This window comes from Ambystoma mexicanum, chromosome 1p (genome assembly GCF_040938575.1).
Source record: "Ambystoma mexicanum isolate Mex_15411 chromosome 1p, UKY_AmexF1_1, whole genome shotgun sequence".
NCBI lineage: Eukaryota > Metazoa > Chordata > Amphibia > Caudata > Ambystomatidae > Ambystoma > Ambystoma mexicanum.
Genome location: NC_090921.1, coordinates 300,141,218 through 300,161,814, shown reverse-complemented (window position 1 = coordinate 300,161,814; position 20,597 = coordinate 300,141,218). Strand labels below are relative to the sequence as shown.

Sequence of the window (20,597 nt, the reverse complement as noted above, 5' to 3'; positions counted from 1 at the left end):
TTTGGTAGTTCGCACCCTTCTCATGCAAACGTTCCGACCGCAGCAAAATCAGCCGCGGTCGGATCACGTAGATCCTTCGAGATTATGCACTCATACTACTAATATAAATAACGTTTAAAAAAAAAAACACGTCCAGTCCGAGGTCGCCAAGATGTTGGATCTGGGTGTAATTGAACCCTCAACCAGTGCCTGGTCTAGCTCTGTAGTCCTTGTACCCAAGGCAAGTTCCCAGGCAGGTTCCAAGGATTGGAGGTACTGTGTGGACTACAGAGGAGTCAATGGCGTCATCCAAACTGACACGCACCCATTGCCCAGGGCTGATGAGCTTATGGACACCATAGGTGCTGCCAAGTTTGTAAGCACCTTGGACCTCACCTCAGGCTATTGGAAAATAGCTCTGAGGGACCGGGCCAAGGTCAAGGTCAATCATGCACTCAGTGGGCTGGAGGCCTTTTGTGTGGCCTATCTAGGCAACATTGCGGTCTACAGTTCCACCTGGGATGAGCATTTGACTCATTTGGATAAGGTGTTGCAGGCCTTGAAAGGGCTAACGTCACTATAAAGGCCACTAAGTGCCAGATAGCTCAGGGGAAAGTCACTTATCTTGGTCATGAGGTAGGAGGGGGTCGAATCCTTGTAAGGTACAGGATGTACATGACTGAGAGACTCCTACTACTCAAACCCAAATGAGAGCTTTTTTGGACCTCCCTGGGTACTACCGAAACGTCATGGCCGACTACAGCACCATAGCCGCCCCTCTGACAGCTCTGACACCACCCAAGGAACCTAGGAAGGTTAATTGGACAGAAGAATGTCAGAGGGCCTTTGTTGGCTTGAAGGAAAGTCTGTGTAGGGCACCTGCGTTGTGTGCTCCTGATTACAGCAAACCCTTTATCGTTCAGACTGATGCCTGTGACACAGGAATTGGTGCTGCCTTGTCCCAGTTAGATGACAAAGGGAGAGAACATCCAATTAGCTTTATCAGTAGAGAATTTAGGTGGGCTACTGTTGAAAAGGATTGTTTCAGTATAGTTTGGAGCCTTAGGTGTTTTAGGCTTTACCTTACGGTGTCTACCTTTTAGCCCCAAACTGACCATAAGCCCTTAAAGTGGCTAATGCAGATGAAGGGTGAAAACCCTAAACTACTTATGTAGTCGATTAGCCTGCAAGGGCTAGACTTCACTATTGAGCATAGACCAGGGAAGAGTCATGATAATGCAGATGGCCTTTCCAGAAGGTATGTTGACCGTCTGGATGAGGGTGGCAGTCTCGTGGGAGATCAGACCACCCTAACCTCAGTATGGGGGGCCACTGTGATGTTGGAAATGCATTGGAGGGACAGTTGGGACCCCCGGCAGTGCAGCTCTTCCTCTTTTTGGTCATGGTGAACAGAGACGCTTGGGATACCCTTATGGCACTCATGGGCAGGGGTACAGCCCAGTACCCCAAGTGTATGTTTTTGGGCACACGTGTGTTGCCCACAGAGCAGGGTATGGGCTGGTGGCAGCTTCATGCTGATATAACAGGAGCTCTGAGTATCCTCCATTTTGGGATACCCATCCCTGCCATAGGAATCAGTGAATTCCTGATAGAAGGCAAGATGGCCCCTAGGGCCTCTTGGTTTCTATTGCCCGTTCCCTTGTTTTCCCAAAGTCCTGGGAAGCCCTGACTCGGTCCCTTCCCCTGACTGGCTGTTGGTTGGAAGAACCATATATGGTATTCTGGGGAAGTCCAGACCAGACTGGCTGGAGCCTTCCCAGTGACTATGTTGTGGGTACACCCTTGGGGTGGGACCTGTGTGAATAGACCCTGGCTGCCATTCTACTGCAGTGCTAAAGTTTTGAAGACAGCGCGATCCAAATGCGCCACAATTCATGCTCACGGATCCTCTATCAGCTTTATTTGGAAATATGCAAGAATGTTTACTTTTATAATTCTTTTGCCGCCTTTCCTGAAAAATCCACATTGATCAGAAGTGGCCCGAGACTCCTTCCTAAGATGGCTACCGCCATTTGGGGATCTGAAAGTAACACCTCAATGGAGCTGCCGTAAGCTGATTAGGTGTGCTACACTTCATCCTCCAATCCAATACGCCGGGTGGCGTCAGCCGGTCTCTACAAAGAAGGCCGTTCAACAAAGGCTCCTGTCCGAGCCTGCTGAGTCGAGAGCCCACTCTCCAGCACGGCAGTGAGATCTCTACTCGTATGTACTACTGTTACATCTGCCAACGCCCACTTTTATTCAAGTGTCCCTCCTGCTCCACTAACCTGATTGCCTACCAGATACATATTGCCCAGTAACGTATATCACTAAAGACACTACCTAATGCCTCGTTGTCCGAATTGTAATATCGCTCGCTCACCTTTTACCTCCCCCTTTGATATCTATGACACTGACAGGGATTCTCTTCTACTTCCAATTGTATCCACGTATGGTCAGCATACGTCGGTTGCTGCAATAACGCCTCTGTTACTCCCAGCAACCCCAAACCTTGCAAACAATACGGACGACCACAGGACCACTTGGAAAATCCTTTCTTCTATTTGCTACAGCCCTTCTATTAATTTGCATTATACACACTATTGCCCGTTATCTTTATGCAAACTACTGATCCACCCTTGAGTGAACCGCATGCCTATACTATGCCTATTACATCTTAATTGTATTTGTTAGCTTGATCCAAACGGAGTGTCTGGACATCGTTAGATTTGCCATACATGTTTATGTCTTTGATCGTCTCAGTTCTTTCGTATCTAACACCCACGATTTGCTCATAGTATGCCATGTAAAATGTTTGCCATAGTCTAACTGCATCCTGCACCTGTGCCTAGCCCATATGTGAACTATCTTTGCCTTACTTAAAGTGTTTCCCAGGCCTGGTGCGCAGCATATGAATGGCCTTGCCCTCTTACAATTGTATCTTGCGCCCGTGCCTTCGTCGGTGCGCCGCATGTGAACTGCTCTTGTGCAACATACACGGTTTCCTGCGCTCTGTTTGTGCTGCATGTTATTTGCCTTGCCCATTTAAATTGTACCCCGTTCCAGTGCCTCCCCTAGCACCATTCATTCGAACTGTAGGCTTCTGTTATTCTGTAATAGGTACTATCCGATACTATGTACAGTGCCTCCTCAATATTCAGCAGTATATTATAGCAGCCCTATTACTAGTCCCTGTACTTACACTACTTGAAAATTAACAAGGGGGGTCCTGGGAGTCCCTCTGCCAGACATTAGTCCTGGTTACGAGAGACTTACCCAGAGTCTTTAGCTCACTATCTTTCACAGAGAAGAAATTTCCCAAACATATCAGTCTTTGTCCTGCCCTGGGGCAGTCCAGCACCAAAATGCTAGGCAATTCTCCTCTGAACAAGAGTACCAACAGCATCCCCAGACACGTGTTTCGGTCTGGTAGGACCTCATCAGTAGGGAGGAGCTGTGCCTTTCTAAGAATAGTGAGCAAGGGGTCCACGTCTGGATTCCCCTAGTAACTTAGGGTGAAACCCAAAGTTACTTAAATATGCAAATTAACAAGGGGGGGTCCTGGGAGTCCTTAGAATCCAGACGTGGACCCCTTGCTCACTATTCTTAGAGAGGCACAGATCCACCCTACTGATGAGGTCCAACCAGACCGAAACACGTGTCTGGGGTTTCTGTTGGTACTCTTGTTCAGAGGAGAATTGCCTAGCATTTCGGTGCTGGACTGCCCCAGGGCAGGACAAAGACTGATATGTTTAGGATATTTCTTCTCTGTGAAAGATAGTGAGCTAAAGACTCTGGGTAAGTCTCTCGTAACCAGGACTAATGTCTGGCAGAGGGACTCCCAGGACCCCCCTTGTTAACTTACACTACTTGAGCCACCACCCAGTCCAGACTTTAGTGCATACCAAGTACTCATTCACACCAGGACTAATTACCTCCCATGCTCATCTGGCCTGTTTGCACACTACGGAAATGGACTAGCCAGTCTTTGGTACCTACGCCATAATACCCTCCCCTGCCGCACCCCCTTCCTCCCTAAGGCTCCCCCTTTCCCCTCCTCTCCCATTCGCCATAGGGACGACATGCCCATTCTCAGCACACCCTGAGTTAACAATTTGCATAATCCCACACCCAAGTCTTTGCATCTTATCATAGGAATACCCATCAACCCTTGCACACTCCCTCTCAGTGCGCATATCCCGTCCCACCCTCCTCCACTCCACTCTCCCACTTATACATCACACCTGCCCAGACAACACCTTAAATCATATAGGTTCCACTAGACCCTGTGCAGGCATCTCCAGGCGCAATCCTCTCAGGTCTAGAATCCCTATCGGACCTCCCTCCACCACGATGCCCACCATAGGGGTAGCAAGACTCAAAAGACTTGCAGCTCGGACTCAGACACCACCAGTGTCCTACACTGGCTGATCACCCACCTCCCGCTCCCTCCCTCCCTCAGGCCTCTCAAAACCTCATCCACCTTAACAAACATATGAAAACCACTGCTAATACCATTATCACAGATCACTTAATTGGTAGCACAGACACCAACATCAATCTCAAAGGGCCACTGATCAATGCCCGCTCCTTAGGTGCTCACGCTATAGACATCCATGATATTACTAATGAATCAACATCTAGATTTCTTAGTTGTTACTGAAACTTGGTTACACTCAGCCTCTGGCCCATCCCTTGCCCTCGCCATACCCCCAGACGTCATCATCCTTAGAGCAGGTCAGGAGGTGGAGTAACTATAATAGCTAAATCTACTCTGCAATTCAGAAACTGCCCCATTGATGCCCTATCTGTATATGAACTCCTCCTGCTCAAAATTACCAATGATCATAAAACAACGATTAATTTACTGATCATTTATAGACAACCTAACAATACTAACCACCCTGAATTGGATATCCCCCTACTCATCACACCGCTACTCAAACCTATGACCAAATTCATCTTCCTAGGACACCTGAACCTAGGATACAATGACTCTGCTGATCATAAAGCAACAGCATTCGCTTCAGCCTTCCAAGATATGCATTTCGCCCAAATTGTCAATGCACCCACCCACTCAAAAGGCAGAATGCTAGATTGGATTCCAATTCCCAATGTAAGTGTAAGTCTAGATTCAATTACCCAAGTCTCTTAGTCCCCCGCAGGTTCCATGAATTAATATTGTTGCAAAAATATGGCGATATTTTTGTATGCCGATATGTTTGCGGGGATATTAACACATGGAACCCATCTTGTACGCTTCAACATTCATTACTTTAAAACATTGGCATCCGTACAGACCTGTAGAACCTGATAATATAGAGGCCTGGTTTGTTATCAGTACAGAATCATTACACACCATTACCCATCATTACTCTTGGTTACAGAACCATTATTTAGTATTACCCCTTTAGGAATTATTGCAACATGTTTAGTTATCCATCATCTAATTAGTACTGATGACATGAAATAGTAACATTATATTATTCACATTATTACCAGAAATAAGAAATGAGAGAGAAATAGGCCCTGTTACATGAAGGGTTTGCTTAGTTATGTTATTGGCATATATGTTGGAAGAGATGCTTTTAGAATTATGTATTATGTCATTTATGTAGCGCTTAGGCTGAGCGAGAAACGTGTTAGGCACTATAGAGAATGAATGAGGCCTGGAATGACATATAGAGCCATTTAACAACACATTGATATGTTTTGTAGTTACATGTACAAATGTATGCATTGTAGAGACACGATGCACGTAGAGTGTGCACTTAGATTATGCTTTGAGCATATAGATAGCGCTTGCCATTGCGAGAGAAAGAGTAAGCACTATTGAAAGCATGAGGCCTATAAATCCATTCTGATGGAGACTGAGGAGCGCCGCAGAGTGCGGAGAGATTGTTATGAGTTAGTGGACCAGGAATTCGTAAACAGTTTGGTTGATAAGAGGTCGTCTTTGCCTTAGTAGAGAGACGGCCTGGCCTAATCAGCATGGCTTGTGTGCTGCAGAGACAGCAAAGGTGGGAGACAGAGCCACATGGGGAGATGGGAGAGAAGCCTTTGCAGGCAAGGAGAGCCTTTGCACACAGGCACGGAAAGAGGATTTCGTGAAGCCAACAGTGGAGTGAATGGTTATGAATGGAGAAGAACAAGTTACTTTCTTACCTGGTAACGTTCTTTCGATGGGATGGTCTGGCGACGTATTCAATATATATGAAAGGTAATCACAACAGCTGTGCTGGTTCGGAAAATTTTCGATGTCTGCGTCCTGCGTCGATGACGTCGATACGCTGTCCTCGAGGGCCTCTGTCGAGCCGACGTCACCTTGATGTTATAAGTAGGACGCACGACACCCGTAGCCTCAGTTGTAGTTTTTTCCCAGAACGTGTGGCACTAATCGTCTGCCAGTATAACCACAGAAATCCTTGCGGAAACATAAGCTGCAATAGCATAAGAAATTCTGTAGCGGGGCAGGCTGGGAGGGAGCGATATGGAATACGTCGTCTGATCATCCCATCGAAAGAACGTTACCAGGTAAGAAAGTAACTTGTTCTTTGAGGGGATTGGGTCCTCTGACGTATTCCATAGCTATGAGAGACCCCCCAAAGCAGTACCAACGTATGGAGGAGGGAAAAGAATTTAGAATTTAGAATGCCCAATTAAATTGCAGAGCAGAGGACCGCCTTGCCAAAGGCCAGATCCTGCCCATGGATAGAATCTAGGGAGTAGTGTCTTACAAAAGTATGGACCGAAGCCCATGTGGCTGCTTCACAGATATTACGAATGGGAACACCCCTCTGCAGGGCAGTAGAGGCAGCAATACCCCTAGTCGAGTGGGTCCGTATGCCTACCGGAGGGTCCTTACCCGCCAAGCGGTAACATTCAGACATTGCCAAGATAATCCATCTAGACAAAGTCTGCTTAGTAACAGCTTGTCCCAAATGCCTTCCAGCGTATCCAATAAAGAGCTGATCGTCCACTCTGACCCGGGACATGCGTGAAATGTAGAAACTTAAAGCTCTCCTTGGATCCAATCTATGGAGCCTCTCCTCTTCCTTACCAGGATGCGGAGGAGGATAGAACGCCGGAAGAATCAACTTCTGGCTTAAATGAAATTCCGATACAACTTTCGGAAGAAAAGAAGGACGGACTCTAAGGACAACCCTGTCCTTATGAAACCCCGTGAAGGGCGGCTTAACAGAAAGTGCCTGCAACTCACACTCTGCGAGCGGAAGTGACCGCAACAAAAAAAAAACAGTTTTAAGAGTTAACTGTCTCAAAGGACAAGAATGCAAATGCTCAAATGGAGCACCCATTTGGAATTTGAGAACCAGGTTCAAATCCCAACCGGGCACCTGGAAAGGTGACGGTGGGAACACATTATTGAGCCCTTTCAGAAACTGAGAAATTAAAGGAATTTTAAAGTAAGAACACTCTTCAGAATTCCAAGACGGCCGCTGGCACTGTGTAGACGTGCCGACGGCGCTCCCCGGACCAGTCTGCAGAAGGTGCCCACCACCCCAGCAGTAGCCGAGATTCGGGCAGCTCGGGACCATCTGGACCCGCGGGAGAACGATCCAAGAAGTGCCAGAGCTAGGCGGCGGAGACCGCGGAGAGGCAGCGGCTAGCAGGTGGGAAGGCGGCCGTGGCGGCAGAGACCCGGCGGGAGTCGGCCCTTCCTGGAAGGCAGGGCCCAGTTTGTCACCAGGGGCCGAGTGAGCGGTGCGGGGATCGGCTGCCGGCGGGGACGGTGACTCCCTAAGGACTGCGGGGGACCCGCGGCGGCATGGTCCAAGTGCGCGGCCCGCCGGGGGGCCGCGGTGCACCGGCCCGCTGAAGAGGCCCAGAGCAGAGAACTGTTGAGGGAGGCCTGGCGGGTGGCGCAGCAGGCGGGATCGGATCACACACCGCCGGCGGTCCCGAAGAGGGCTAGTACTCTGCAAGAGTGTGGGCGGCAGCGGCGAGGGTGCCTGTCCAGGAGGCAGTCCGCCTTTAGCGACGGGTCCCAGATTCAGTCTGTGGGCCGAGAGAGCACCAGAGACCCGGAACGGAGGAAGGCTGCTGGCAGAGGAGGCCAGAGAATAATAAGTCAGCGGAGCCTCTCCTGCATACGGCGGTGAGGAGGCGGCCTCTTGCAGCGAGGGCGGGTGGCCCCGGAGACCCAAGAGGAGGTAGGAAGGGGAGGGACGTCCCACCTACCGGTCCACGGTGCGGCGAAACCTGCGCAGGAGTGAGGACCTCGACTTCCCCAATAGCCATACGCGCAATTTGAGCTGGTCTGCGCAGGGAGGTGGAGAGGAGCTTGAGACACCGGGCCATTGGGTGTGAGTTGCGCTGGTGCAGAGTGTTGCTGGCCCGGGCAGGGCTGAAGGGACAGAGTGGCCAAAGGAGCATAGCCCCACACAACGATATCTGCCCCGGGCTGAGGAGGACGAGGGGCTGTCCCAGCTTGCCGGACGTGGCCAGTGGCTAAGGATCCAAAGGGGCCCCAGGAGATACACAGCCACCGGGCCTGTTGTGCGGGCGGAGGCGGTCCCACGCTGCGGGGAACCTCACCCGCTTGGCCGCGGAGAGCTCACGGTGGGGGTTTGGTTGACCCGCAGCCTTATACTGGGGCTGCAGCAAGACCTCGGAGAGAGGCGAGGCGGGCGGAATGTCCACGAAGATCAAGGGGAGGGGGAATAGGCCCAGGTGATAATCATGGCACCCTTCATGGACTATGGCCGGCGCAGGCCTCTAAGGAAGGAAGCGGAGCCCCCGACGAGTCGGTGGGGGAGGGATCCTCCCAGGGGGTTGCAGAGGACACAGCAATACTGCATAGGCGAGAATTCCCTGGGGAGTTGCACGCCTTACAAAACAATCTAACCAAGACTTTTCAGGAACAATTCCAGTTAATGCGAGCAGATCTCAATGAAGCCCTAGGAGAAATGAAACAAGAAATGCGTCAATTGGGCGAAAGGACGGATACCTTAGAGAGAGGCCTCCAGGAAGTGGACAAGGACACTACTGCAAATAGTGAAGCGATTGAAAGACTGGACACCGCCACCAGAAACCTAGAGACGCAGATGGAGGATTTGGAAAATCGTTCCCGTAGAATTAACATTAGAGTGAAAATGTTGCCGGAAACGGTACAAGACAAGAACTTGAAAGGGGTACTCCAAGGCATCTTTGCAGACATCCTGGGCGAGTGCGAGCCTGGAAAGCTTGAGCTGGATCGGGTGCACAGGACGGGGCGTCTGCCCAAGGGTCAATCGGCGAGGCCGAAGGGACGTACTGGCGGCTTTCGCAAGGTAGGCCCAGAAGGAGGCGGTCCTTAGGGCAGCACGATTAAAGGAACCCATCATGTTCGTGGGTTAACAGATCGCGCTGTTTCAAGATCTGGCGAGCAGTACACTCCTGAAGAGGAGGCAGATGGGCCCGCTACTGAAGATATTAAATGGGAAAGCGATACGTTACAAATGGACTTTTCCGTTTGGTTTGCTCTTCGAGTGGGAGGGTGCCCAGAGGCGCATTACATCACCGCAAGAAGGAGCTGACCTGCTACGCGTTTACCTAGAGGACGCACACCCAAGCTCCAGTCCAAGAAACACGACTGGCAGATCTAGACCCGGGCCTTGGGAATGGGCAACTGTAGGGGATAAACGGAGGAAAGAACCAAAGGATAACGATCTGCTGCGCCCAGGAAAATCTGGAGAAGGGAGGGCACTCGAGTGAACGATTCCCTATGTAAATTGGTCAGAGATAGGGGTGGTGGGCCTCTAAAAGGTGGATGAAAGCGTTGGGGTTTCAGGTGGAGCAGCCATGTTTGAAAAGAGAAGGGCGAGATGCCTGAGGTAGGAGTGGAAGAAGTGCGGGAAGGAGTTATCCTTCAGGGGTGGGGCTGGAGGGGGCGAGGCACAGGGGAAGGTGTGGGGGGAAGGGCAACGAGCAACCAGAGGAGGGGATGGGGAATTGGAGGTCACCAGGTTCAGCGACCACACAGTGTTGGGGGTTCATTTAAGTGGTTAACGCATAACGTGAGGGGGTTAAATACCCCTCTCAAAAGGAAGAAGCTGGAGCATTTCACGCAGAAGGAAGGGCCGGACATCCTGGGGCTTCAGGAAACCCACTTGATACATACAGACCAGCGTAGATTAAAACTACGCGGCTTTGATCAGATCCTCCACGCCTCAGGCCCTAGCAAAGCAAGGGGGGTGGCCCTAGCCTTTCGAAACACAGTGGATTTCAGTGTCTGTGGTGTGGTTAGGGATAAGGAAGGGAGGTATATAATAGCGAGGGGGAGGTGTCAAGAGGCCCAATACACAATTGCAGTAGTGTATGCCCCTACCTCGGGTCGGGAGCAATTTTTGCATCGAGTCCTGCAGGTGCTGGAGGATGAGGCATGGGGTCAGATCATCCTTATGGGCGACCTCAATATTGCATGGGATAGGGACAGGGATGGCCAGCGGGCTTACGGGGGAGGAGAGGTAATGTCCGCGAAGATGAGGGACAGGATCATTAGGATGGGGCTGCGTGATGTTTGGAGGGAATGTAAGGGAGATGAGGAAGGCCACACCTTTCTATCGGGGGTGCATTGGTTGCAGTCCAGAATCGATTACATTTGGATCTCGGCAGGCCTGATGGGTACAAGACTGGGCCATTAGGAATAGCGGACCATAAAACGGTTTCCATGGTATTGGACTTGGGTCGGAGAGTGTCATGATCTCTGCTTCCAAAAGGTCAGGGTTTTCCCAACTCCCTTGGAAACAGATCCATAACCCAGGTTCTGAGGGCCAACCAGTCCCAATTGGGACCTTTTGGACCCAGTCCTGGCGCCAGTGGCACCAGGCTCATAAATGAGCCCAGTCCCAGCGCTGGAGGCGCCGGGCTCATGATGCTTGGGTGGACTTACCTGCAGCAGACCATGCTGCTTACTTGCCTGCCAGCTGAGCCTCTGATCCTCTTCTGTTTGGAACTACTTTTCCTGTTGGGTGGGGCAGGAGCCACTCCCTAGATTCAGAACACTGGAACTCTTCTGGAAAGCAGGAACTCTTTTCTTACCTAGGCGTGGCTGTGGAAGGAGACACCTAAGCACTACAGGAGGCTATTTAAACCACACCCGGTGGATGAATCTTGCTTTGCGTTATTCTGCATCCTCTGCAGCAGAACGCTCATCGTGTCTTCTGCATCGGATCCTGGGCCCAAGGAAAAAGGCTTACCCATCCTGAATCCAGTCTTCAGCAACACCTATAAAGACAAGAAAGAACAGGTTAGCATTCCGGCATCTGAAAGACAAAAGCTTACCAACTCTTTGCACGCTCCGGAGGCCTTCGGTGCTGCATCCTGCATCTGAAAGACAAAACAAGGTGCGTTTAAAGACATTGGGGAACTTTGATACTCACGTGCCATTACTCCTTTCCACATCAACCCCAGTGGGTATTCCGGCACCCTGCAGCCGCTCCGAACTCGTACCTGCAAAATAAAAGACAGTTAGAGCGCATCGTGAAGCAGGCAACAAGCGCTTACTTACGTGCTTCCAAGCGCTTCTATTCATCATACGGACTCCATCTTAAACTCACTTCAGCCCGTCATCCGCCATCGCCGGAACCTGCAAAACAAGAGACATCATTGCTAAAGACTTTAAAGACAATAGAATTACTCGAAACTTACCGTTCGTGCAGTAAACGACGGACAGCAGTCCTCTGAAGTCAAGAGGCCTGCGCTACCGATCCAGTGAAGAAACTGGTTACAGCACCCTGCCCCGAGGCAGATGGAGAGCTCGGCATTCACTTACCTAAGGTGAGAGCGTTAACCTTTGGGGCTCTACAGGAGAGCAAAAAAGGGAAGAGATAGGGACACCCCAATAACCCCAGTTCATAATCCCATATTTTCTGTCTGCAGACATCTTACTCTTGAAGTCAGGCATACAGTGCACAGAGGTCCAGCCCAAAGAGCCAACCGGGTGCTACACATCACCTTTGAAGATACGGTAGTCGCCCAGTCAAGACCGGTGCCTCTGCGAGAATCAGGTGAGCGTTACAGAGAGCAAGGGGTCTGTGGGGGTGGAAATTTTTAGAGGCCATAGTGAGAGATCCGGAGGTTAGGGGGGTTTATCGAGAAAAAAAAAAATATTCTTCAATATTAACAGGAAGGAGGATACCGGAGAGGGAATCAGGTGGGATGCTTTTAAAGCTACTATTAGGGGGGAACTGATCGCAGCGGCGGCTCATCGAGTGAAGCTATTGAAATCCCTAGAAACCCAGCTAGAAGCTGAGGTGGAGGTCACGAGGCAGGCAGCGGGTGATACCCCCTCCCGGGCGGCAATGCAGGGTTACAGAAAGGCGGTGGGTCAGTTGGAGCTCCTGTGCACTAAAAAGGCTGAGGGCGCCCTCCTAGCTGTGAGGCAAAAATATTACATGAAAGCCAATAAGCCGAAGCACCATTAGCGCGCTTATTAAGGGGTAGCAGGGCAAGGAATGCAATCTCAGCGCTGAAATCAGAGTCTGCGCTCGGATTACAAGGCAAGAGGAACTTCAGGAGGCTTTTGCAGAATACTACGACTCCTTGTACGCCTCCCAGGATCCTCAGAGTGAATCTCATGAGGCATTCCTACGAAAGGTGGAACGGGGGGAAATTAGCAGGAATACGCGGGAAGCCCTTGATCAAGAATTCTCGGCAGAGGAGGTGTTAAAGGTAATCAGGGCTCTGCAGGCGCACAAGGCTCCAGGCCCTGACGGTTTTACCGCTGCATTTTACAAATTGTTTAGTTTGCAGCTAGCCCCGCATTTGACGTCCCTGTTTAATTCTTTTAGACAAATGGGCAGGGTTTCCCCTACCATGGAGGAGGCAAAGGTCACCCTCCTTCTCAAACCTAATAAAAACCCAGAGGAAAAATCCTCATTTTGCCTGATAGCGTTGATTAATGTCGACGCGAAGATACATACTAAGATTCTGGCGAGCCGTCTAGAGTCCATCCTCCCAAGCTTGATCCACCCCGACCAGGCGGGGTTCATTAGAGGTAGACAAACATCGGACAATAACAGGCGAGTGGCTCACATAGTCGAAAAGGCGCAGAAGACGAACACTCCCACGGTCCTGGTGGCACTAGATGCGGAAAAGGCTTTCGACCGCGTGGAGTGGTCTTTTCTGTTCCGAGTAATGGAAAGGATGGGCTTTGGGGGGGGGGGGACTTTATGAGGATGGTTTGAGCTAATTATCAAGACCCCAACATCAGGGGGATGGTTAATGGGAAGGCCTCTAGGAAAATAAATCTGCGGCAAGGAACAAAGCAAGGCTGTCCCCTCTCTCCAATACTTTACGCGATTTACTTGGAGCCTCTCCTCCAGGCAATCAGGGAGACTAGGGAGATTCAGGGCATCCCTTTTGGGGGAGAGCAGCAGAAGGTCGCGGCATTCGTGAACGATATGCTGTTGATGTTAACTGCCCCAAGGGTATCGCTTCCAGCGAGTGTGACCTTGCTGGTGGCTTTTGGGGAGGCATCAGGTTTGAAGATTAACACCAACAAGTCGGAAGTGCCAAACCTGACATTAAGGGTTGAGGAACAGGACACGTTAAAGGAGGATTTGCAATTTAAGTGGAGCCCGGGAGGGATTAGATACCTGGGGGTGAAAATCACAGCAAATTTAGCAGGGTGGTATGCGGCTAACTTCCCCCGCTCCTCAAAGCGGTAAAAAAGGACTTTCAAAAGTGGAGAGATCTCAGGGTCTCTTGGGTTGGGCGGATAGCCGGGGTGAAGTTGGTCACGTTGCCAAGGCTTCTGTATCTCTTCCAGGCTGTCCCGCTGCCTGTTCCATCAACTTTCTTTAAAGAGCTAGACATGCTCACCAAAGGGTTCATCTGGGAAGGGAAAAGGGCCAGGGTGGCCTTTAAGCTCCTGACGGCGCCCAAGAATGAGGGGGGGCTCGCGTTGCCGAATTTTCAGCGATACTACGAGGCTGCACAGCTACGTGTCATTAGGGAATGGCTGTTGGGAGCCGGGGGACCGTCGGATAAACTGTGGGTGAGGATGGACAGGGCAGTTGCGCATCGTAGCCTAGCAGAAATCCTATGGCTTTCCAAACCGCTCAGGCCCCAGCATCTCTATGAGAACGCTATTACTAAGCTTCTGATGGACACCTGGGACAAACTGGTGCGCTTGGGGCCTTAACTACATTCCCATCACCCTTCACCCCTATCTTTGGTAAGGAACAAGTTACTTACCTGTAACTGTTGTTCTCCAGCATGGGTCTGGCATGGATTCACATGCTCATGCTGATCTCTGCATCATACTGACAACAGCCAATGACTGCCCTCTACCTAAGCCCCGCCCCTGGCAGCCATCTTCAGATTTGGCAGCACATGAAGTGGCAGTATGACCAAGTGAAGAGCCGCAGAGGGGTAGGCGGGAGGGTTCGCATGTGAATCCATGCCAGACACATGCTGGAGAACAACAGTTACAGGTAAGTAACTTGTTCCTTCTCCAGCATGGGGTCTGGCATGGATTCACATGATCATGAATAAAGAATACATAGCAGTACACACATGCACAACCACGGGAGGTGGCAAAGGCTCAACAATAAGCATTACATCAAACTCAACATTAAGCAATTCTTACCTCCTCACCAGGCTCACCTTAGGCGAACAGGTTGCGCAGCACTGCTTGGCCGACCCTGGACTCCTCCCTGGAATCCCGATCGACGCAGTAGAATTTCGTGAAGGTGTGCGTCGACCTCCACGTAGTAGCCCTGCAGATGTCCAGCAAGGGCACACCAGATAGGAACGCCGTGGTAGCTGCGATCGCTCTGGTGGAATGGGCTCTCGGACGGCCAGGCAGCGGTCGGTTTGCCAACCGATGACAGTACATGATACAGCCGGAGAGCCATCTGGAAATGGAAGCCTTCGAGAGAGCCTTCCCCTGATTGACAGGTCCAAAGTTCACAAAGAGTTGTGACGTCTTCCGAAAACACTTTGTCCGGTCCACGTAGAACTTCAGCGCTCTAGCCACATCCAGCGAGTGCAAAGTCCTTTCAGCCGGCGACGAAGGCGACGGGAAGAAAACAGGCAACACCAAGGGTTCGTTGAGGTGGAAGTCCGACGGCACCTTGGGCATGAAGGAGGGGTGCGTCCTGAGCACTACCCTCGTGTCGTGAAAAGTCAAGTACGGGGCCTTGCAGGAAAGGACCTGGATCTCTCCCACCCGTCGTGCGGAGGTGACGGCCACTGAAACGCTGTTTTCCATGACAAGAACTTCAACGGAGCCGAGTGCAGAGGCTCGAACAGAGGTCCCATGAGCTTGGTCAGCACCACGTTGAGCTCCCACGCCGGGGCCGGAGCCTTCACCGGCGGGAACGATCTGAACAGTCCCTTGATGAACTCTTTCACCAGACGATGAGACCACAAAGACGTCCGCCCCGTGGTTCTGGTGTATCAGGAGATCGCAGCAAGATGAATCTTGATGGACGCGTGCGCCAGTCCAGCTTTGGCCAGCATCAGTAGGTACGGCAGTACTTGGAGAGCCATAATCCGTAGAGGGTTAATCTTCTGTGCGTGGCACCAGACAGAGAACCTCTTCCATTTGTGTCCGTAGCATTTAAGAGTTGAGGACGCCCTGGCCTTTGCAAGAACCTCTCTGCAGTCGGCCGGTATGTCATATCCTCCAAACTCTAACGCTGCAGGAGCCAGGCCTGCAAGCTCAGCGACTTCGGGTCGTGATGGAGGATGGCGCCTCCTTCCCTGGAGAGAAGATCCGCGTCCACTGGCAGCTTGATTGACGGGGACGCTGACAAGTCCAGAAGGTCCGGGAACCATATCTGCCTCGGCCACGCAGGTGCGACGAGGATCATCCTGCACCGTGACCTCTTGAGCTGGTTGATGAGCCGGATCAGCAATGGCAATGGAGGGAACGCGTATAGAAACAGGCCCTCCCAAGGGAACGAGAAAGCATCGCCCATGCTCCTCGGCTGGGGAAACCCGGCACTTGGAGTTCGTCGCTGTCGCGAACAGATCGATCTGGGGTGTGCCCCACCGTCGGAAGAGGCGGTCCACTAGATCCTGTCGTAGTTCCCACTCGTGGCACGAGCGCAGCTCCCTGCTGAGTGAGTCGGCAATGGTGTTTTTTATCCCTGCCAGATGAAATGGCACCAGAAACATCCCTTGGGCGACGGCCCAATGCCACAGATCCTGCGCCTCCATGGACAGGGCTGGGGACCTGGTTCCGCCCTGTTTCGTGATGTAGAACATGGTGGTGGTGTTGTCGGTGAAGATCCTCACCACCTTGCCCTTGAGGGACGGAAGAAAGGACCTGAGGGCCCAAAACACTGCACGGAGCTCCAGGACGTTGATATGGAGGGACTTCTCCGTCGGGAGCCAAATGCCTCTCGCGTGCAGATTTTCGGTGTGCGCTCCCCACCCTTCCAGGGAGGCATCCGTGGTCACTGTCTCCTGGTGGCCGGGGGTCTGGAAGTCCATGCCCGCCGTCAGATGCGCGCGGGTGCCCCACCACCGGATCGCTCGTCGGAAACTCTCGTCCAGTGTGATCCTCTCCTCGAAGCTGCCTGTCGTCTGGATCCAGCGCGCGTTCAGGAACTCCTGCAACGGGCGCATCCGGAGCCTGCACAGGCGGATGAGGTAAATGCAAGAAGACATCATTCCGAGGAGGGACTTGATGGACCTCACTCTGGCCGCGTCCGCAACCAGCGTCCGCTGCACCTTGCCCAAGATGGCCCTCGTCCTTTCCTCCGACGGAGAGGCCAGAAGCAACACTGTGCCGAGCTTCGCTCCCAGAAACAGTGCGTCTTGCGCGGGCACCAGGTGGGACTTGGCGTAGTTTATGGAGAATCCCAGGTCCGTGAGAAGTTGGACGGTCCTTGCCGTGTGCTCCACGGCGAACTCCTTCGTCTTCACTCGGATGAACCAGTCGTCCAGGTAGGGATAGACGTGGATCCCCTCTCGGCGCAGCTGCGCCGCCACCGGTGCAAGGCACTTGGTGAACACCCTGGGTGCCGACCTCAGTCCGAAGGGAAGGGATCTGAACTGGTAGTGACGCCCTTGGACCACGAACCTGAGAAACTTTCGGTGTTCCTTTAGGATGGGAACATGGAAGTAGGCATCCTCCAAATCCAACGACGACAGGAAATCGCCCTCTTCCAGCTGACCCAGGACGTGTTGGAGGGTGACCATCCGGAACTTCTGTGCCTTGATGAATTTGTTCAGTCGTCATAGGTCCAGGATGGGACGCCATCCTCCCGTCTTCTTCTTCACGAGGAAGTATCTTGAGTAAACTCCGGAGCCCCGAAGCCTCTTTGGGACGAGCTCGAAGGCGCCCCGTCTTGAGCATCGCCTTTACCTCCAAGAGAAGTTGAGGGACGTGATGTTCTTTCCTGGCCACAGGGGGGACGCGCGGGCACCTCTTTAGAAACTCGAGCGCGTGACCCTGAGCTAGGGCGTCCAGCACCCAACGGTCAGTGGAGATGGACTCCCACATTCTGACGAAGCTCGCCAGCCGGCCTCCCACCGGGGTGCTTCGGTGGGGGCCCGATCCCACGGCCGGTTCAGTCCTGCTTCGACGAGGCTTTGCCGCCTTGTCCTCCTTGGGGACGACGGTGGGGTCCGCCTGACTTGCCTCGTCCCCTGTAAGCTTCCTGCGACGACGAACGGGCCGCTTGACGGTAGGTGGAAAATCCGCCGCCGGAACCTTTGGAGGCACCCTGTTTGCCTCCGCCGATCCGAAAGTGCGGCCGCCGTTGCTGGAGAACCCCAAGAGCCCGGACCGTCTCCGTGTCTGCCTTGATGGCTTGAAGGGAATCGTCCACTGTTTTCCCAAACAGGTTGTTTCCGTCGAACGGCATGTCCAAGACTCTGGTCTGCACATCCTGACGGAAGTCAGTAGCCTTGAGCCATCCACGCCGCCTAAGGCACACGCCGTTGCCCAACTGACGAAATCCAGTGTCAGCGATGTCCGTCGCAATCGTAATGGCGTGGTCCGACGCCACCTCTCCTTCCTGCAAGATCTCTAGGGCTTCAGCCCTCCTGTCGTCCGGTAGGAAGTCCAGCAGGGGGGCCAGTTTGTACCACAACTCCCTGTCGTAGCGGGCTACGATAGCCAAGGTGTTGGCCGCCTTAATCGTCGTCGCTGCAGACGAGATGACTCTGCGTCCCATCGTATCTAATTTCTTTCCCTCGCCGTCCGGCGGGGAGGTCGACGTTGAGGCCACGCCGCCCCCCGCTTTCTTCCTGGCCACCGCAGAGACGACTGAGTCCAGGGTCGGCTGTGCCCGAAGGCACAAGGGGGCCGCGTCCGGGACCCGGTACTACTTCTTGTACTGATCCCTTCTAGCCGGCGTTGTGGATGGGTTCTTGAGGAGGGCGAGGCCCTCATCCCAAATATCGTCCAGTAGAGGTACAGAGAGGACCGTCCTCCTCTTGGCTTTGCGCCGTTGATAAAGGAAACCTTCCTTCTTCTCTTCCGGGCAGAGCTGGAAAAGCTCGGATGCCCTGGCGATCATGGAGTGAAACGATCCAATCTTGTCGGGCGGGGAAGCCCGGGTGGGAGGTGACGACAGCAGATTCTCGTCGTAAACCTCATCGTCCGTACCCGTCGCGGCCGTGTCAGTCCCTGTATCATCCCCACGAGTCGTGGACGGGGAGGAGGGCTGAACAGGGTGCGATGGCTGAAAAGGAGGTGGAGGATGAATCCTTCTCCTCTTAGGGGGAGGGCTCCCAGGAGGGCCTGGCTCTGGGTCCCCCGTCGGGAGCGGTTACGGCAGTCTCGTCCATATCTCCGAGCATAAGGACTGTATAGCCAACAAAATGGCCACCGAGTTGTCTTGCGGCACTGGTTGAGGGGAGTCCGACGGGCGGTCAGGGGCCCCGTCGGCACCCTCGACGTTATCGTCGTCTCCTACGTCGGGATCCCTCCCGATGGGCTGGTCTTCTTCCACGCCAATGCCGTGGCTTAAGACTTCGATCAGCTCTTCCTCAGAGGTTGAGGCCGAATCCACGACGACCTCCTGCCCCCCATTTTTCTTCTCCGTCGGAGGTTTCACGGGGGTCCTGTCGATGGGCATAAAAGAGGACTCCCTCCGCGGTGGCAGGGAGACTCTGAGCCCCGAGGTCGCCACCACTGGTGTAGCTTCCAAGACTGAGCCAGGGCCGCCGCGACTGTCTCGATAGAGGCCTTGGCCGGATAGATTAAGGCTTTCACCACCTTAGGTGCGCTCACCGCCTTCTCCTTGGGGGGAGGGTCACTGCCTCGCTCCCCCTCCGATGGGGCCTTCGAGCTCGACCGGGATCTCTCCAGGAGCTTCGCCGGGTGCTCGGCCTTCCTCTTACCCGAACCAGAGCGTTGGCTCGTGGTTGATGGCGCTGGGGAGGATGCGCCCTGCCTGGCGCCCGTAGAGCCCAACCGTTCGGCGCTCCCGGTGCCAGAGGACTCGCGGTGCTTGGCCTTGTGTTGGACCCCCGTCGCTGGGGCGTCCTCAAAGGTCTTAGAAGACCGCTCGGACTTCTTCTTCTTCTTCTCGCCTGACGGGCTCTTCCCTTCCAGCCAGTTGGCGAGACGTTGATGGCGGTCCTTCATGGTCCGCTCTGACATATTGCCGCAAAACGCACAGTCCTTCTGCACGTGCGTCTTGTCCTAATGTAGGCAGTAAAGACAAAGGGAGTGTTCGTCCTCCTTAAAGACATTCTGAAGCTGGCATCCAGGGCAGACCCTGAACAGCTTTCCGGGCGTCGAGCTTCCCTTCTCTTGGGCCCTGTCCGAGATGGGCCTGAGAAACTTCTGGAGACCTCCAAAAGCGTGGCTCGACAAAATCTTCACCCTTGAGGGGCGTAGACGAATCCGACACGGGTCCCAGTTGATCGGATGAAGAAAAGGTGGAGCTTGAGGCTCTTTTGACCGAAAAATAGAAGTTTTTTGAGAAAAAATGTGAAAAAATAGCACTAACGCTCGAGAACAATAGCACGAGGATCCCAACACTTGAACGTGCGGTAAAAATCTGAAGATGGCTGCCAGGGGCGGGGTTTAGGTAGAGGGCAGTCATTGGCTGTGGTCAGTATGACGCAGAGATCAGTGATTGGTTACTACTACGAAAGACAGATCAGAAACGAAACTGATACTGATTTTTTCATTACCGAGGATTCCCAGCCTGACGACGGGGAATATTCATGAGCATGTGAATCCATGCCAGACCCCATGCTGGAGAATGGGGATTTCACCCCGGGATTGGAGAGGGGGGTTTTTGTTCGGTGGCAGGAAGGGGGTTGCAGGAAACTAGCGGATATGTTCCGAGGGGGGGAATTGTTGTCTTTCAATACTGTAAGAAGGAATTTGCCATCCATGAAAGCGAGAGATTGCGGTATGTGCAAATTCGTCATTGGGTTATGCACCCAGGGGTTAAAAAGGCGGCCACCCGAGACCCAACGATTTTTGAGAGATTTCTCCTCACTAATGATGGATCGAAAGGCTTAATCTCTAACATTTATAAGATCTTGTGCAGTGCTACTGCAGGCACCCAGTGGCCCTTTATGAGGGAGTGGGAACGGGTGGTGGGGAGGGAGATTGGCAGATCAGAGTGGGAGGGTTTATAGAGAAAGATCCCTAAATTGGCTAAGGCTTCCCAATTACAAGAAACCTGGTACAA

The 20,597-nt window shown here is 52.8% G+C and overlaps 1 protein-coding gene across 5 annotated transcripts in view; it reads right to left on the bottom strand.

The window, feature by feature from the left end:
* The window catches only part of ABCA7 (ATP binding cassette subfamily A member 7), a 2,687,121-nt gene that overhangs the window by 1,465,418 nt on the left and 1,201,106 nt on the right, over positions 1-20,597 (bottom strand). The gene's annotated exons all lie outside the window — the stretch shown is intronic.